Source organism: Hemiscyllium ocellatum, chromosome 37 (genome assembly GCF_020745735.1).
Source record: "Hemiscyllium ocellatum isolate sHemOce1 chromosome 37, sHemOce1.pat.X.cur, whole genome shotgun sequence".
NCBI classification, from domain to species: Eukaryota; Metazoa; Chordata; class Chondrichthyes; order Orectolobiformes; family Hemiscylliidae; genus Hemiscyllium; species Hemiscyllium ocellatum.
Genome location: NC_083437.1, coordinates 39,904,709 through 39,919,827, shown reverse-complemented (window position 1 = coordinate 39,919,827; position 15,119 = coordinate 39,904,709). Strand labels below are relative to the sequence as shown.

The window sequence follows — 15,119 nt, the reverse complement described above, 5'->3', positions numbered from 1 at the left end:
TTGATCATGTGCTGGAAAAGCAGCGTTGCAGGGAACAACTTTTACCAGAATTAGGAAGTTATTGACCAATAGAAATCAATTAGAATGTATTAGAATACAAAGCTCCAAAGCAGGAAGGAAAGTTGAAATGCAGTAGCGGCCGAACTGTACTGGTGTTGTACTGGTGTTTCATTGTGTTTTACAAAAGAGATAGTATTCCTGTGGGACTCACAGCTACATGAAAGTTGAAATTGCCATTGTCCTACTGGCCATGGGGCTGCTCTCTCATTAGAGAGAGATGACTGATGGTGATTTAATCCCAGGGTCACCATGCCTCAGGTGAAGGGAGAAACTGAGGAGAGTCGTTCATGATAACCTCAGCCAAAGTAAGAATTGAACCCACATTGTTGGCATCACTCTGCATCTTAAACCAGCCAACTACATTACAGAGTACATGATCCTTCAAGTTCCTCATTTCCCCGGTCCAGGTATAACTCACACGTTTTAAAACACCGTCAACATGGCCAAATCAAATGTGAAACTTCTTTTAATTCTTATTTTAATAAAACCAGAGTCCTGAAACCAAACAGGATTGCCTGACACACAACTGAAAGTGACTTTACGTGAAGCAGTGGGAAGTCTAATTTAAAAGTTTCAGGTGATCTCCATTTCAAAACCTGGGGACAATCAGAACTGCAAAGAATCTCTGCCAGCACCACGAGAAGCAATAGGGGTGTGTTTTGCACTAGAATAAAATTTTACATTTTTAAAATGTTTATTTCTTTTGCAATGAACAGAACGTAAAGTGGGAGCAGAACATCCTTTTAATTGCCTTGATAAAAAAAACTAGCTCAAACTTATTAATTATCTGATTTTCTGGAGAATAAGCTAAGTCGCTGTTTCCCGGATCTATCCTCAGTACTTGGCAGTGGCCACTAATTCCAACTGAATATTTATGATTAAAATTTCTTCATTACTGTTCATTATTCATTCCCTCTCTTACTTTGACTGTATCTCAGGAAGAATAAATACAATGCAGTCAACTGGTGGAACACAAATCAATCCAGGCAAAACACAGACTGACTTTTAACAATTAAATTTGTATTAAAAGAAAATTATTTTCTTTAACTGCTTAAATTCATTGTCTTTATTCCAGATAAGTGGAAAAACCACCTCAACTTTTATTCAGCCTGAAGTTATTCCTTTGTTAACAGAAATATATTTGCAACTTAACCGCTCTAAGTCAAACCATTCTTAAAAATCAGTTGAACGAGCAAATCCCAACCTATAGATGAAACTTAATAATGATTTAATTACAGAAACATACTTTACAACTGGTTCGTTTTCACTCTTCTTGAGAGTGTTAAATATATTCTTGAAACAGTTAAGGAATAGGACACCATTCATATAGAAGTAGGCAAATTCAAAATATCTCCGTTTGATTTCAAGTATTCATGTTTCAGACACCAAACAGATGATCAGACAAGGTAATCACTTATTTTTCTGTCTGGCAACTTGATTTTTTTTCTCATTATTTCAAGGTGCTGAAGTGTACAAAACCTATGTTCCAGTTACACTTTCCATTGGTCATATAGAATCCGAGAATCCCTACAGTGTAGAAACAGGCTAATTGACCCAACAAGTCCAGACCGACCCTCCAAAGAATATCCCACCTCAACATTTTACCCTTGACTAATGCACCTAACCTACACATCCCTGAACACTATGGGCATTTAGCACAGCCAATTCATCTAACCTGCACATCTTTGGACTGTGGGAGGAAACTGGAGCACCTGGAGAAACCCCACACAGACCCAGGGAGAATGTGCAAACTCCACACGGACAGTTGCCTGAGGCTGGAATCAAACCCGGGTCCCTGGTGCTGTGAGGCAGCAGTGCTAACTACTGAGCCACTGTGCCACCCATTATATTTTGTTGTATAGGATGTGGGCACAGTTATAATATTTAAAGGACACCTGGCTAAGGACATGAATAGGAAAGATCCAGAGGGATTTGGGCCAGGAGCGAGAAGGTGGGACTAATTGAGTTTGGAATTATGTTCGACATGGGCTCATTAGACTGAAGGGTTTATTTCCATGCTGTATGACTCTACGACTGATTAGGGCTGTCAAATCTATTTCTTTGATGTAAAAAGAGGTTCCAAACTACATCCCAACCTTCAGTCACTATTATGTAGGCAAGGCCAGCAGTTAGCTTTTAGAATGACAAGATCCAGTGATGAACCTTTACTGCAGCGTTCATTATTCTCTGGATGTATCTCTTCCTAAGCCAGGAGAACACGGCTGAACTCAGCTGGTGAGATACATTGCACAGTGAGATATTAAGAACACAAAACGTGGAAAAAATGTTATTGATTTGCCTGTTAGTGATGCTATCTACTGCTGTCAAACAATAACAATACCAAAAGTCTGTTGTTACGTCTATATTATATGGAATGGGGTTGATTAAAGATTTTGATAATTTTACTGACTCACTTGCTTGTGGTTTGGTTTAAGAGATTGTCTCTCTCACCCTGAGGGGAGATGGTGGCAGTACGATAAGGTCAATAGCCTAGTTGTTTAGAAACTCGGGTTAATAACTTTGGAGAAATGAGTTCAAACACCATCAGAGCAACTTGTGGGATTTATATTTATATTCAATTTCCTGAAAGCTAGCCTCAGGAATGTAAACCATGAAACTACCATTGAATGCACATCCAAATACCTCATCTTCTGTGCCTGTTGCTCTCGATGTGGTTTCCTCTTCATCAGGGAGACAGGACGCCAATTTGTGAAGCATTTCAGGGAACATCTCTGGTGGAGAACCGCACGAAACAAATCCACTGCCCTGTGGCTGACCACTTCAACTCCCCCTCCCACTGTGTGAAGGACATGCAAGTCCTGGGCCTCCTCTGCTGCCAAATCCAAGCCACCGCCAAATGGTGGAAGAACGCCTCATATTCGGCCTTGGGACCCTTCAACCACATCGACTTCAATAGTTTCCAAATATCCCCTCTCCTCCCCCCACCTCACCCCAGATCCAACCCTCCAACTCGGCACTGCCCTATTGACCTGTCCTACCTGTCCATCTTCCTTCCTACCTATTCACTCCGCCTCCCCGCCAACCTATCACAATTACTCCCCACCTGCATCCACCGACTGCCTTCCCAGCTACCTCACCCACAGCCCCAGCCCCAACTCCATTTATCTCTCAGCCCCCTTCCCTCTCCACATTCCTGATTAAGGGCTTATGCCTGAAATGTCAACTCTTCTGCTCCTTGCATGCTGCTTTTTCAGCACCACACTTACAGAGTCATCGAGATGTACAGTATGGAAACAGACCCTTTGGTCTAACCAGTCCATGCTGACCAGATATCCCAACCCAATCTAGTCCCACCTGTCAGCACCCAGCCCATATCCTTCCAAACCTTCCTATTCATATACCCAGGAGAAAGTCAGGACGGCAGATGCTGGAGATCAGAGCTGAAAATGTTTTGCTGGAAAAGCGCAGCAGGTCAGGCAGCATCCAAGGAGCAGGGGAATCGATGTTTCGGGCATGAGCCCTTCTTCAGGAATGAGGCAAGTGTGCTAAGCACACCAAGATAAAAGGTAGGGAGGAGGGACTTGGGGGAGGGGTGTTGGAAATGCGATAGGTGGAAGGAGGTCAAGGTGAGGGTGGTAAGGTGAGGGTGATAGGCCGGAGTGAGGGTGTGGGCGGAGAGGTCAGGAAGAAGATTGCAGGTTAGGAAGGTAGTGCTGAGTTCGAGGGTTGGGACTGAGACAAGGTGGGGGGAGGGGAAATGAGGAAACTGGAGAAATCTGAGTTCATCCCTTGTGGTTGGAGGGTTCCTAGACGGAAGATGAGGTACTCTTCCTCCAGCCCTTGTGTTGCTATGGTCTGGTGATGGAGGAGTCCAAGGACCTGCATGTCCTTGGTGGAGTGGGAGGGGGAGTTGAAGTGTTGAGCCACAGGGTGGTTGGGTTGGGTTGGTCCGGGTGTCCCAGAGGTATTCTCTGAAACGTTCCACAAGTAGGCGGCCTGTCTCCCCAATATAGAGGAGGCCACATCAGGTGCAGCGGATGCAGTAAATGATGTGTGTGGAGGTGCAGGTGAATTTGTGCCGGATATGGAAGGATCCCTTGGGGCCTTGGAGGGAAGTAAGGGGGGAGGTGTGGGCGCAAGTTTTATATTTCTTGCGGTTGCAGGGGAAGGTGCCAGGAGTGGAGGTTGGGTTGGTGGGGGGTGCAGACCTGACGAGGGAATAACGGAGGGAGTAGTCTTTTCGGAACGCTGATAGGGGAGGGGAGGGAAATATATCCCTGGTGGTGGGGTCCATTTGGAGGTGGCGGAAGTGACGACGGATGATACGATGTATCCGGAAGTTGGTGGGGTGGTAGGTGAGGACCAGTGGGGTTCCGTCCTGGTGTTGATTGGAGGGGCGGGGCTCAAGGGTGGAGGAGCGGGAAATGGAGGAGATGCGGTGGAGGGCATCGTCGATCACGTCTGGGGGGAAATTGCAGTCTTTGAAGAAGGAGGCCATCCTTCTTCATTAACCACCTCGACCTCTCCACCCCTCTCACCCATTCCAACCTCTTACCCTTGGAGCGTGCAGCCCTCCACTCCCTCCGTTCCAACCCAACCTCACTATCAAACCGGCAGACAAGGGAGGCGCGGTAGTAGTCTAGTACACTGACCTTTACACCGCTGTGGCTAAACGCCAGCTCACGGACACCTCCTCCTACTGCCCCCTTGACCATGACCCCACCTCCCACCACCAAACCATCATCTCCCAGACCATCCATAACCTCATCACCTCAGGGGATCTCCCATCCACCACCTCCGCCACAACCCCGCACCGCCCGTTTCTACCTCCTGCCCAAAATCCACAAACCCGACTGCCCGGCCGACCCATTGTCTCAGCCTGCTCCTGCACCACCGAACTCATCTCTGCATGCCTCGACATGGTCCTGTCCCCCTTAGTCCATGAACTCCCCACCTACGTTCGGGACATCACCCATGCCCTCCACCTCCTCCATGATTTTCGCTTCCCCGGTCCCCAATGCCTTATCTTCACCATTGACATCCAGTCCCTGTACACCTCCATCCCCCATCACGAAGGACTCAAAGCTCTCTGCTCCTTCCTTTCCCGCCAAACCAACCAGTACCCTTCCACTGACACCCTCCTTCGACTGACTGAACTGGTCCTCACTCTGAAAAACTTCTCTTTCCAATCCTCCCACTTCCTCCAAACCAAAGGAGTAGCCATGGGCACCCGCATGGGCCCCAGCTATGTCTGCCTCTTCATAGGATATGTGGAACAGTCCATCTTCTGCAGCTACACTGGCACCACCACCCAACTTTTCTTCTGCTATATCAATGACTGTATCGGCGCTGCCTGGTGCTCCCACGAGGAGGTTGAACAGTTCATCCACTTTACCAACACCTTCCACCCCGACCTCAAATTTACCTGGTCCAGCTCAAACTCCTCCCTCCCCTTCCTTGACCTCTCCATTTCTATCTCGGGCGACCGAATCAACACGAACATTTACTGTAAACCGACCGACTCCCACAGCTACCTAGACTACACCTCCTCCCACCCTGCCCCCTGTAAAAACGCCATCCCATATTCCCAACTCCTTCGTTTCTGCTGCATCTGCTCCCAGGAGGACCAGTTCAAATACCGAACAACCCAGATGGCCTCCTTCTTCAAAGACTGCAATTTCCCCCCAGACGTGATCGACGATGCCCTCCACCGCATCTCCTCCACTTCCCGCTCCTCCACCCTTGAGCCCCGCCCCTCCAATCGCCACCAGGACGGAACCCCACTGGTCCTCACCTACCACCCCACCAACTTCCGGAAACATCGTATCATCCGTCGTCACTTCCGCCACCTCCAAATGGACCCCACCACCAGGGATATATTTCCCTCCCCTCCCCTATCAGCGTTCCGAAAAGACTACTCCCTCCGTTATTCCCTCGTCAGGTCCGCACCCCCCACCAACCCAACCTCCACTCCTGGCACCTTCCCCTGCAACCGCAAGAAATACAAAACTTGCGCCCACACCTCCCCCCTTACTTCCCTCCAAGGCCCCAAGGGATCCTTCCATATCCGGCACAAATTCACCTGCACCTCCACACACATCATTTACTGCATCCGCTGCACCTGATGTGGCCTCCTCTATATTGGGGAGACAGGCCGCCTACTTGTGGAACGTTTCAGAGAATACCTCTGGGACACCCGGACCAACCCAACCCAACCACCCTGTGGCTCAACACTTCAACTCCCCCTCCCACTCCACCAAGGACATGCAGGTCCTTGGACTCCTCCATCGCCAGACCATAGCAACACAAGGGCTGGAGGAAGAGCGCCTCATCTTCCGTCTAGGAACCCTCCAACCACAAGGGATGAACTCAGATTTCTCCAGTTTCCTCATTTCCCCTCCCCCCACCTTGTCTCAGTCCCAACCCTCGAACTCAGCACCACCTTCCTAACCTGCAATCTTCTTCCTGACCTCTCCGCCCACACCCTCACTCCGGCCTATCACCCTCACCTTACCACCCTCACCTTAACCTCCTTCCACCTATCGCATTTCCAACACCCCTCCCCCAAGTCCCTCCTCTCTACCTTTTATCTTGGTGTGCTTAGCACACTTGCCTCATTCCTGAAGAAGGGCTCATGCCCGAAACGTAGATTCTCCTGCTCCTTGGATGCTGCCTGACCTGCTGCGCTTTTCCAGCAACACATTTTCAGCTCTATTCATATACCCATCCAAATGCCTTTTAAATGCTGCAATTGTACCAGCTTCCACCACTTCCTCTGGCAGCTCATTTCAAACACGCACCACCCTCTGTGTGAAAAAGTTGCCCTTTAGGTCACTTTTATATCTTTCCCTTCTCACCCTAAATCTATGCCCTCTAGTTCTGGACTCCCTGAACCCAGGGAAAAGCCTTTGTCTATTTATCCTATCCATGCCCCTCATATTTTTGTAAACCTCTGTAAGGTCACCCCCTCAGCCTCCGATGATCCAGGGAAAACAGCCCCAGCCTGTTCAGCCTCTCTCTATAGCTCAGATCCTCCAACTCTGGCAATATCCTTGTAAATCTTTTCTGAACCCTTTCAAGTTTCACAACATCTTTCTGATAGGAAGGAGACCAGAACTGCATGCAATATTCCAACAGTGGCCTAACCATTGTCCTGTACAGCTGCAACATGACCCCCCAACTCCTCTACTCAATACTCTGATCAATAAAGGAGAGCATACCAAACGCCTTCTTCACTATCCTATCTACCTGTGACTCCACTTTCAAGGAGCTATAAACCTGCACTCCAAGGTCTCTTTGTTCAGCAACACTCCCTAGGACCTTACCATGAAGTCAAAAGTCCTGCTAAGATTTGCTTTCCCAAAATACGGCACACACATTTATCTGAAGTAAACTCCATCTGCCATTTCTCAGCCCATTGGCCCATCTGATCAAGATCCTGTCGTAATCTGAGGTAACCCTCTTCGCTGTCCACTACACCTCCAATTTTGCTGACGTCTGCAAACTTACTAACTGTACCTCTTATGCAAATCATTTATATAAATGACAAAATTTTGAGGACCCAGCACCGATCCTTGTGGCACTCCACTGGTCACAGACCTCCAGTCTGAAAAACAACCCTCCACCACCACCTTTTACCACCACCACCTCTTCTACCTTTGAGCCTGTTCTGTATCAAATTGGCTAGTTCTCCCTGTATTCCATTAGATCTAACCTTGCTAATCAGTCTCCCATGGGGAACCTTGTCGAATGCCTTACTGAAGTCCATGTAGATCACATCTACTTCATTATTTCTTCAAAATAAAACTCAATCAAGTTTGTCAGACATGATTTCCCACACACAAAGCTATGTTGACTATCCCTAATCAGTCCTTGACTTTCCAAATACATGTACGTCCTGTCCCTCAGAATTCCCTCCAACAACTTGCCCACCACCAACGTCGGGCTCACTAGTCTATAGTTCCCTGGCTTGTCCTTATCACCCTTCTTAAACAGTGGCACCACGTTTGCCAACCTCCAATCTTCCGGCACCTCACCTGTGACTATTGATTATATAAATATCTTAGCAAGAGGCACACTTTTCGACTCTGACTCTCCAGCATCTGCAGTCCTTACTTTCTCTTTGTGTTTGTTGTCTGTTAATGTCAGTTGGAACATTTTGACAATTTGATAGTGGGTTTGAAAAGAAAAAAGGCTGATTTCTTCCCCTGTGTGGTGTTGGTTTCTAGGCAGGGAAAAGATCCAAAGGGGAAAAGTGGAAATTGAATTTTTTTGCTGCAATGTAGCTTTATAATAAAAACCTTTGTAAATCTCAAGTCATTTCCTGCCTAATTCACCACATGAATAATGATGTATAAAACAATACCAACCCATGTTCTTTATATTTCAATTTTTTAAAGAGAAACATAGTTAATCAAACATTTATTTGCAGCTTGCAAAAGGCATTAAGTTTTGGAGTTTTTGTATAGTTGCAGCATAGTAAGGGGAGACAGTTGCCTATTGGTATTATCATTAGACTAGTAATCCAGAAACTCAGTTAATGGTCTGGGACCTAGGTTCAAATCCTGTCATTGTGGGATTTGAATTTTTTTTTTAAATGTCTGGACCCTAATGATGACCAAGAATTGATTGTTGGCAAAACACACCTGGTTCACTCATGTCCTTCAGGGAAGGAAATCTGCCATCCTTACGCGATCTGGCCTACATGTGATTCCAGACTCTCAACTACCCTCTGAAATGGCTGAGCAAGCCACTCAGTTCTCAAAGACATCTAGGGACGGGTAATAAATGCCGGCCATCCAGTGATGCCCGTGTCCCCTAATGATTTAAAACTAAAATGTAATGTTTACAATAGAAATAGTCATTTATAATGCAGAGCTTCATATTTCTGTAAAGGGGCACATTTTGTCTAAACTTTACATCTTGCATTCATTTGCACATTCACAATTACACAAATATAAAATGGAACAACATTTTATACTGAATGAGAAGGGAATGATGATACGTTGGCAAGTGAACTCTGGTTAATAGAGGTATTGCAATGGAGAACGCACCAGTAAGATGATGACTGATAGTTAACTGCAAAACTTTATTTAAATTTAAATCAAGCATGTTTATTCTAATTGGCTAAGACATTGCCATGAGGAATAACCCACTGAATGGCTGATACCTACTTTGTTGAGTTGAAACAGGTGCAATGTGTGTACATGTTCTTTCTGTCTCCAATGAACAGGGCCCTGAGTATCAATATATTTAGCTTCCAATACGCAGAAGCATACAAGTTCATAATATTATTGAAGTATTTTTGCAACATGGTCCTCATTACATTTACTTCTTGAAATGTAATGATACAATATTCCTCCTGAAATCTCTGAAAAAGAACCAAGACTTTATGAAACAAGCCCAAAATGGATCGGTCAACATTCTGAACATAAACATGTCAAAGGTTAACAATGTTGTACCTAAGGAATCTAACAAGAGAGTGTTGCGTTTGACTGTGACAATCAAGTGTAGAAAAAAATTCTCCAAATATATCACAAATTAATAAAATAATTTTCAGATCTGAAGTTGAAGGGGTTTAAGAGTCTCACTGCAATTGGCTCAATAATGGGATCCTATCTTATGTATCTATTTAAATCCAATAACCTAATCTATACCACATTGTTCTGAGGAGCATGGACAGAGTAATCAGATGATGCTTAGTTTGCCCAAGTAGTTAAAAATAATCTTTGCCGTTTTCAGAACAATGCCAGATGGAGAAAAAAATTTGTTAAGTATATCAACCAAATGAAATAGAGCTCCATAGATCTCCCCGACCTTAGGGCTGCTCATCAGAGAGAGATGACAGGTGGTGCTTTAACCTGGGGGTCACCATGCCTCAGGCGAGGGAAGAGGTTGAGAAGAAGAGTCCTTCATGGTAACCTTGGCTGGTATGGGAACTGAGCCCACGCTGTTGGCATCACTATCCATTGCAAAAGAGCTGTCCAGTCAACTGAGCTAATCAACCCCCTTCTATTGCATGCTTAAAAGGATGAGCTATCAACATCACACTTTATATTTTTTTTTATACTTTCATGTGACAAAGCCATTGCTGGCAAGTTCAGAATTTGTTGTCCATCCCTAATTGCCCTTGAACTGAGAGGCTTGCCAGACCTTGGCAGAGGGCAGTTATGGGCCGATCACATTGTTGTTTGGCCTGGAGTCACTTATACACCTGGTAAGGACAGCAGATATCTTTTGCAAAAGGGCATTTGAGAACATGATGGGTTTTTCTTTTACAATAATTGATTATAATTGTCATGGTCACCTATATGGAGATTATCTTTCAATTCCAGACTTGATCAGTTGGATTTAAATTCTACCAGATGATGAGGTGAGATGTGAACTAAGGGCATTTGCAAGGGTCTTTGGATTATTAGTCTGGCATTATCCCTCCTCCATCAAAAGTATCAAAATCAAAGTGGGTATGATTGCAAAGTATCACATAGTGGATTATGATTCATGGAAAATGTCATGGATTAAAAATCCCAAAACACTATTGAAGATCCATTGTAATTTACAGCTAAAAATGGAGCCAAATTTACTCAAAAACCTTAAACCAATGGAAATAACCTGCAGGTTAAAAAGAAACCTAAAATATCATGAAACAAAATGCCCTTCAGGGAAGGAAATTTGCTATCCTAACCTGGTCTGACTCCAGACTCACAGCAACATGGTTGACTTCAATCCTGATGAAGGGCTTTTGCCCGAAATGTCGATTTTCCTGCTCCTCGGATGTTGCCTGCCCCGCTGTGCTTTTCTAGCACCACTCTGATCTAGCCTCTTATCTGCTCTTTGGGCAATTATGGATGGTCAATGAAAGATGAGTCAGCCAGTAATGCCACAACTGAACAATAAGAACAAATTGTGGATTTTTTACAACCCTAATAAACTATCTTGCAATGGTCCTCCAGGAAGCAGAAATGTATAGTTTTCCCTTGAAGACAAACAATCAGTCATACCACTGGGCACATCTCTTTAAAAAGCAATATGAGCAACAAGATTCTAACACTATTTACATAACACCATTATATTTTATAACTATTTATGGTGCTTTGCTTTAATGTGGGAGTACTGCACACTGCGGAATACACTGATACAATCCCAAGGGCCTGTTTAATGAAATGCTCCCTTCTATAATAAAGCATTAACAAGAAAACAGGAATAATTCTAAACTTCACTTGAATATAATTTCTGCACCCAGGGAAAGAAGGAACAAGAGTCTGTGGAAGGAGCCTAAACAGAAGCCGAACTGCTGTAGAAGCTTTCCTTTGAAGCCTAATGTTCTGAGGAAGGAGGTAAGACATAAGAGCCGAAGTAACCATTCAGCCCATCAAGTCTACCTGAACATTCAATAAGATCATGGCTGAACTGATAACCAATTCCACCCAACCCTTGATTCCCTTACTGAATACAAATCGATCACAATCCAGCCCTCTGTAGTAAAGAATTCCACAGATTCACTGCCCTATGAGAGAAAATTGCTCCTTATCTCCTTCTTAGACGTGTGACTCCTTATTTTGAGGTTATACCACAGTGGGCCCACACTCTCCCAACAGCACTCCCTCTAATCTCTTCCCCCGTCACCAAGACCCGTACACAACAGCAATCTCCAGAACCAGAAGGCAATACTACAATCGGTATTCTGACTCTGATCACCATGCGCACACAGAACACTGTGCTGATTACAGAGAACATCACCCACAACCTCCCTGCATCTACCCTGTGAACATCTCACATCACCCACAACCTCCCTGCATCTACCCTGTGAATATCTCACATGACCCTCAACCTCCCTGCATCTACCCTGTGAATATCTCACATCACCCTCAACCTCCCTGCATCTACCTTGTGAATATCTCACATCACTCGCAATCCCTCTGCATCTACCCTGTGAATATCTCACATCACCCTCAACCTCCCTGCATCAACCCTGTGAGCATCTCACATCACCCACAACCTCCCTGCATCTACCCTGTGAAGTCCTTGAGGAGTTTGAGGAAGGGTCACTCAACCTGAAACATGAACTCTGATTTCCCTCCAGAGATGTCGCCAACAATTTCTGTTTTTGTTTCTGATTTACAGCATCTGCAGTTTTCAGAATCTTGTAAGTTTCAATTAAATCACCTTTCATATTTCTATATCCTAATGAACACAGGCCCAATGTAGTCAACCTCTCCTCATAGAAGAAGTAACAAAGAGGATTGATGAGGGCAGAGCAGTAAATGTGATCTATATGGACTTTAGTAAGGCATTCGGCAAGGTTCCCCACGTGAGACTGATTAGCAAGGTTAGATCTCATGGAATACAGGGAGAACTAGCCAATTTGATACAGAACTGGCTCAAAGGTAGAAGACAGAGGATGGTGGTGGAGGACTGTTTTTCAGAGTTGAGGCCTGTGACCAGTGGAGTGCCACAAGGATCGGTGCTGGGTCCTCTACTTTTTGTCATTTACATAAATGATTTGGATGTGCGCATAACAGGTACAGTTATTAAGTTTGCAGATGACACCAAAATTGGAGGTGTAGTGGACAGCGAAGAGGGTTACCTCAGATTACAACAGGATCTGGACCATATGGGCCAATGGGCTGAGAAGTGGCAGATGGAGTTTAATTCAGATAAATGCGAGGTGCTGTATTTTGGGAAAGCAAATCTTAGCAGGACTTATATACTTAATGGTAAGGTGCTAGGAAATGTTGCTGAACAAAGAGACCTTAGAGTGCAGGTTCATAGCTCCGTGAAAGTGGAGTCGCAGGTAGATAGGATAGTGATGAAGGCATTTGGTATGCATTCTTTTATTGGTCAGAGTATTGAGTACAGGAGTTGGGAGGTGATGTTGCAGCTGTACAGGACATTGGTTAGGCCACTGTTGGAATATTGCATGCAATTCTGGTCTCCCCCCTATCAGAAAGATGTTGTGAAACTTGAAAGGGTTCAGAAAAGATTTACAAGGATGTTGCCAGGGTTGGAGGATTTGAGCGATAGAGAGAGGCTGAGCAGGCTGGGGCTGTTTTCCCTGGAGTGTTGGAGGCTGAGGGTGACCTTATAGAGGTTTACAAAATTATGAGGGGCATGGATAGGATAAGTAGACAAAGTCTTTTCCCTGGTGTCGGGGAGTCCGGAACTAGAGGGCATAGGTTTAAGGTGAGAGGTGAAAGATATAAAAGAGATCTAAGTAACAACTTTTTTACGCAGAGGATGGTACATGTATGGCATGATCTGGTGGAGGCTGGTACAATTGCAACATTTAAGAGGCATTTGGATGGGTATATGAATAGGAAGGATTTGGAGGGATATGGGCTGGGTGTTGGCAGGTGGGACTAGATTGGGTTGGGATATGTGGTCGGCATGGACAGGTTGGTCCGAAGGGTCTGTTTCCATGCTGTACATTTCTATGACTCTATGGCTCTGTAAGACAATCTCTCCGTACCCAGGATGAACCCAGTGAACCTTCTCTGGACTGTCTCCAATCACAGAATATCTTAGATGAAGAGCCCTATTCACTTAGCTTCCTCTCTCTTCCTACTTGTGGGACTGAATACTGTAAACCTGACAGTACATGTTCTATATGCATTTTCATGCAAGAAATTAACCTTTATACATTATTGGTGAATTGTACCTTGTTATGAAATAGTTCCCTGTGCCTAGCTGATTGGATACTGTACATATAACATCCTGAGGAAACAATGTACATGATAGCTGTTTAAGAGCAGAGTTTATCCAGCTAATAGCTCCCTTGGTATCCTGGGAATAGAGAGTTACTCTGCTTTTTAAAAAAATTGTCTGCACAATTGAAGGTTAACATGTTGAAGCACTTCCCATCAGGAATTAAAGTTAAACAAGAGCTCCCTCATCTCATTCACCTCTAAAATAACAAAAGAAAAATATTTAAAACATGCTGTTTCGGTAAAAGTGGGCCGCCCCTTTGAGTGTGGATTGTTATTAAGTGTTTCTCACGATCTTTAACACCCACCTACACACACACACATCCTTCCCAGACAGATCAAGGGTACAGTTTCTAATCCTTTTAAAATACACTGCAAACATTCACATTCTGGAGTGAACTAATTAATTCCAAGGCAATGCTTTTGTTTTCAAATCTGTCACTGCAAGGGTGATTTCAAGGCAAGATCGCACAACCCCCTTTAGTTGATACAGCAGAGCATGAGACACAGGAGCTGAGTTAGGCCAGTCCGCCCTTCGATCAGGGATGCTAGCAGATACACAATGAACTAAAATGTGATCCCACCACAACAGTCCTGACTGGGTCAATACTCACTCAGTGCTCTCTAGTCACTCCCATGGCTGATACCATTCTATGTCCGTGCATCGAGTTTCTGACTCAGCTCCTGTTGAAGAGAGTCATTTTAAAGGAATTGTGATTCACAGAAAAATAACGTTATCCCACCAGGAAAACAACCCTTGATAATAAACACTATTCTCTCTGTTTTATTTATGGTTAAAGTATTGATACAAAGCTAAACAGAATCAAATGGAGATTTTCTGTCAATATATGATACATTTCCACATCATGCAGGCACTGAGGGTTCTGGTACCGAGTTATTGAGGATGGACAGTAAACAGAGAGACTGTGAGATTCCCACCTCCCAGCGAGAGCTCCAGGCACCGCTCCCCTTTCACTTTCCATTCCGGGAAACGAACCGAAAGTACATCGTCAATGCTGCCGCTTCTTCAAATAACAAATAAAAGGAATAAAGTGCAAAAAAATGGAGGTCGGTGACTTGAGAAACGGAAGTGCTGAAATGTGCAGTTCGCGTTAATCAGCTCGACAGCGCCCACAGCTCAGTCTGAGAGTCAGGACTGGGCTATCCGCCTGCATCACTCACTCACTCACAGCCTGGTACACTCTATATCACCCTCCCACAGCCTGGTACACGCTATATCACCCTCCCACAGCCTGGTACACGCTATACCACCCTCCCACAGCCTGGTACACTCTATATCACCCTCCCACAGCCTGGTATCCTCTACACCACTCTCCCACAGCCTGGTACACACTATACCAGCTTCCCACTGCCTGATACACTCTATACCACCCT

General features: G+C 45.0%; 1 protein-coding gene across 2 annotated transcripts in view; it reads right to left on the bottom strand.

Moving 5' to 3' along the window:
• The window catches only part of pik3cd (phosphatidylinositol-4,5-bisphosphate 3-kinase, catalytic subunit delta), a 224,246-nt gene extending 209,408 nt beyond the window's left edge, over positions 1–14,838 (bottom strand). For both annotated transcript variants that reach the window (XM_060852452.1, XM_060852453.1), the window contains exons 1-2: positions 14,664–14,838; positions 14,339–14,408 (exon numbers count right to left, since the gene is read on the bottom strand). The gene's annotated coding sequence lies outside the window, so the exon portion shown is untranslated. The remainder of the gene's footprint in view (positions 1–14,338; positions 14,409–14,663) is intronic.
• Between the last annotated feature and the right edge of the window lie 281 nt (positions 14,839–15,119).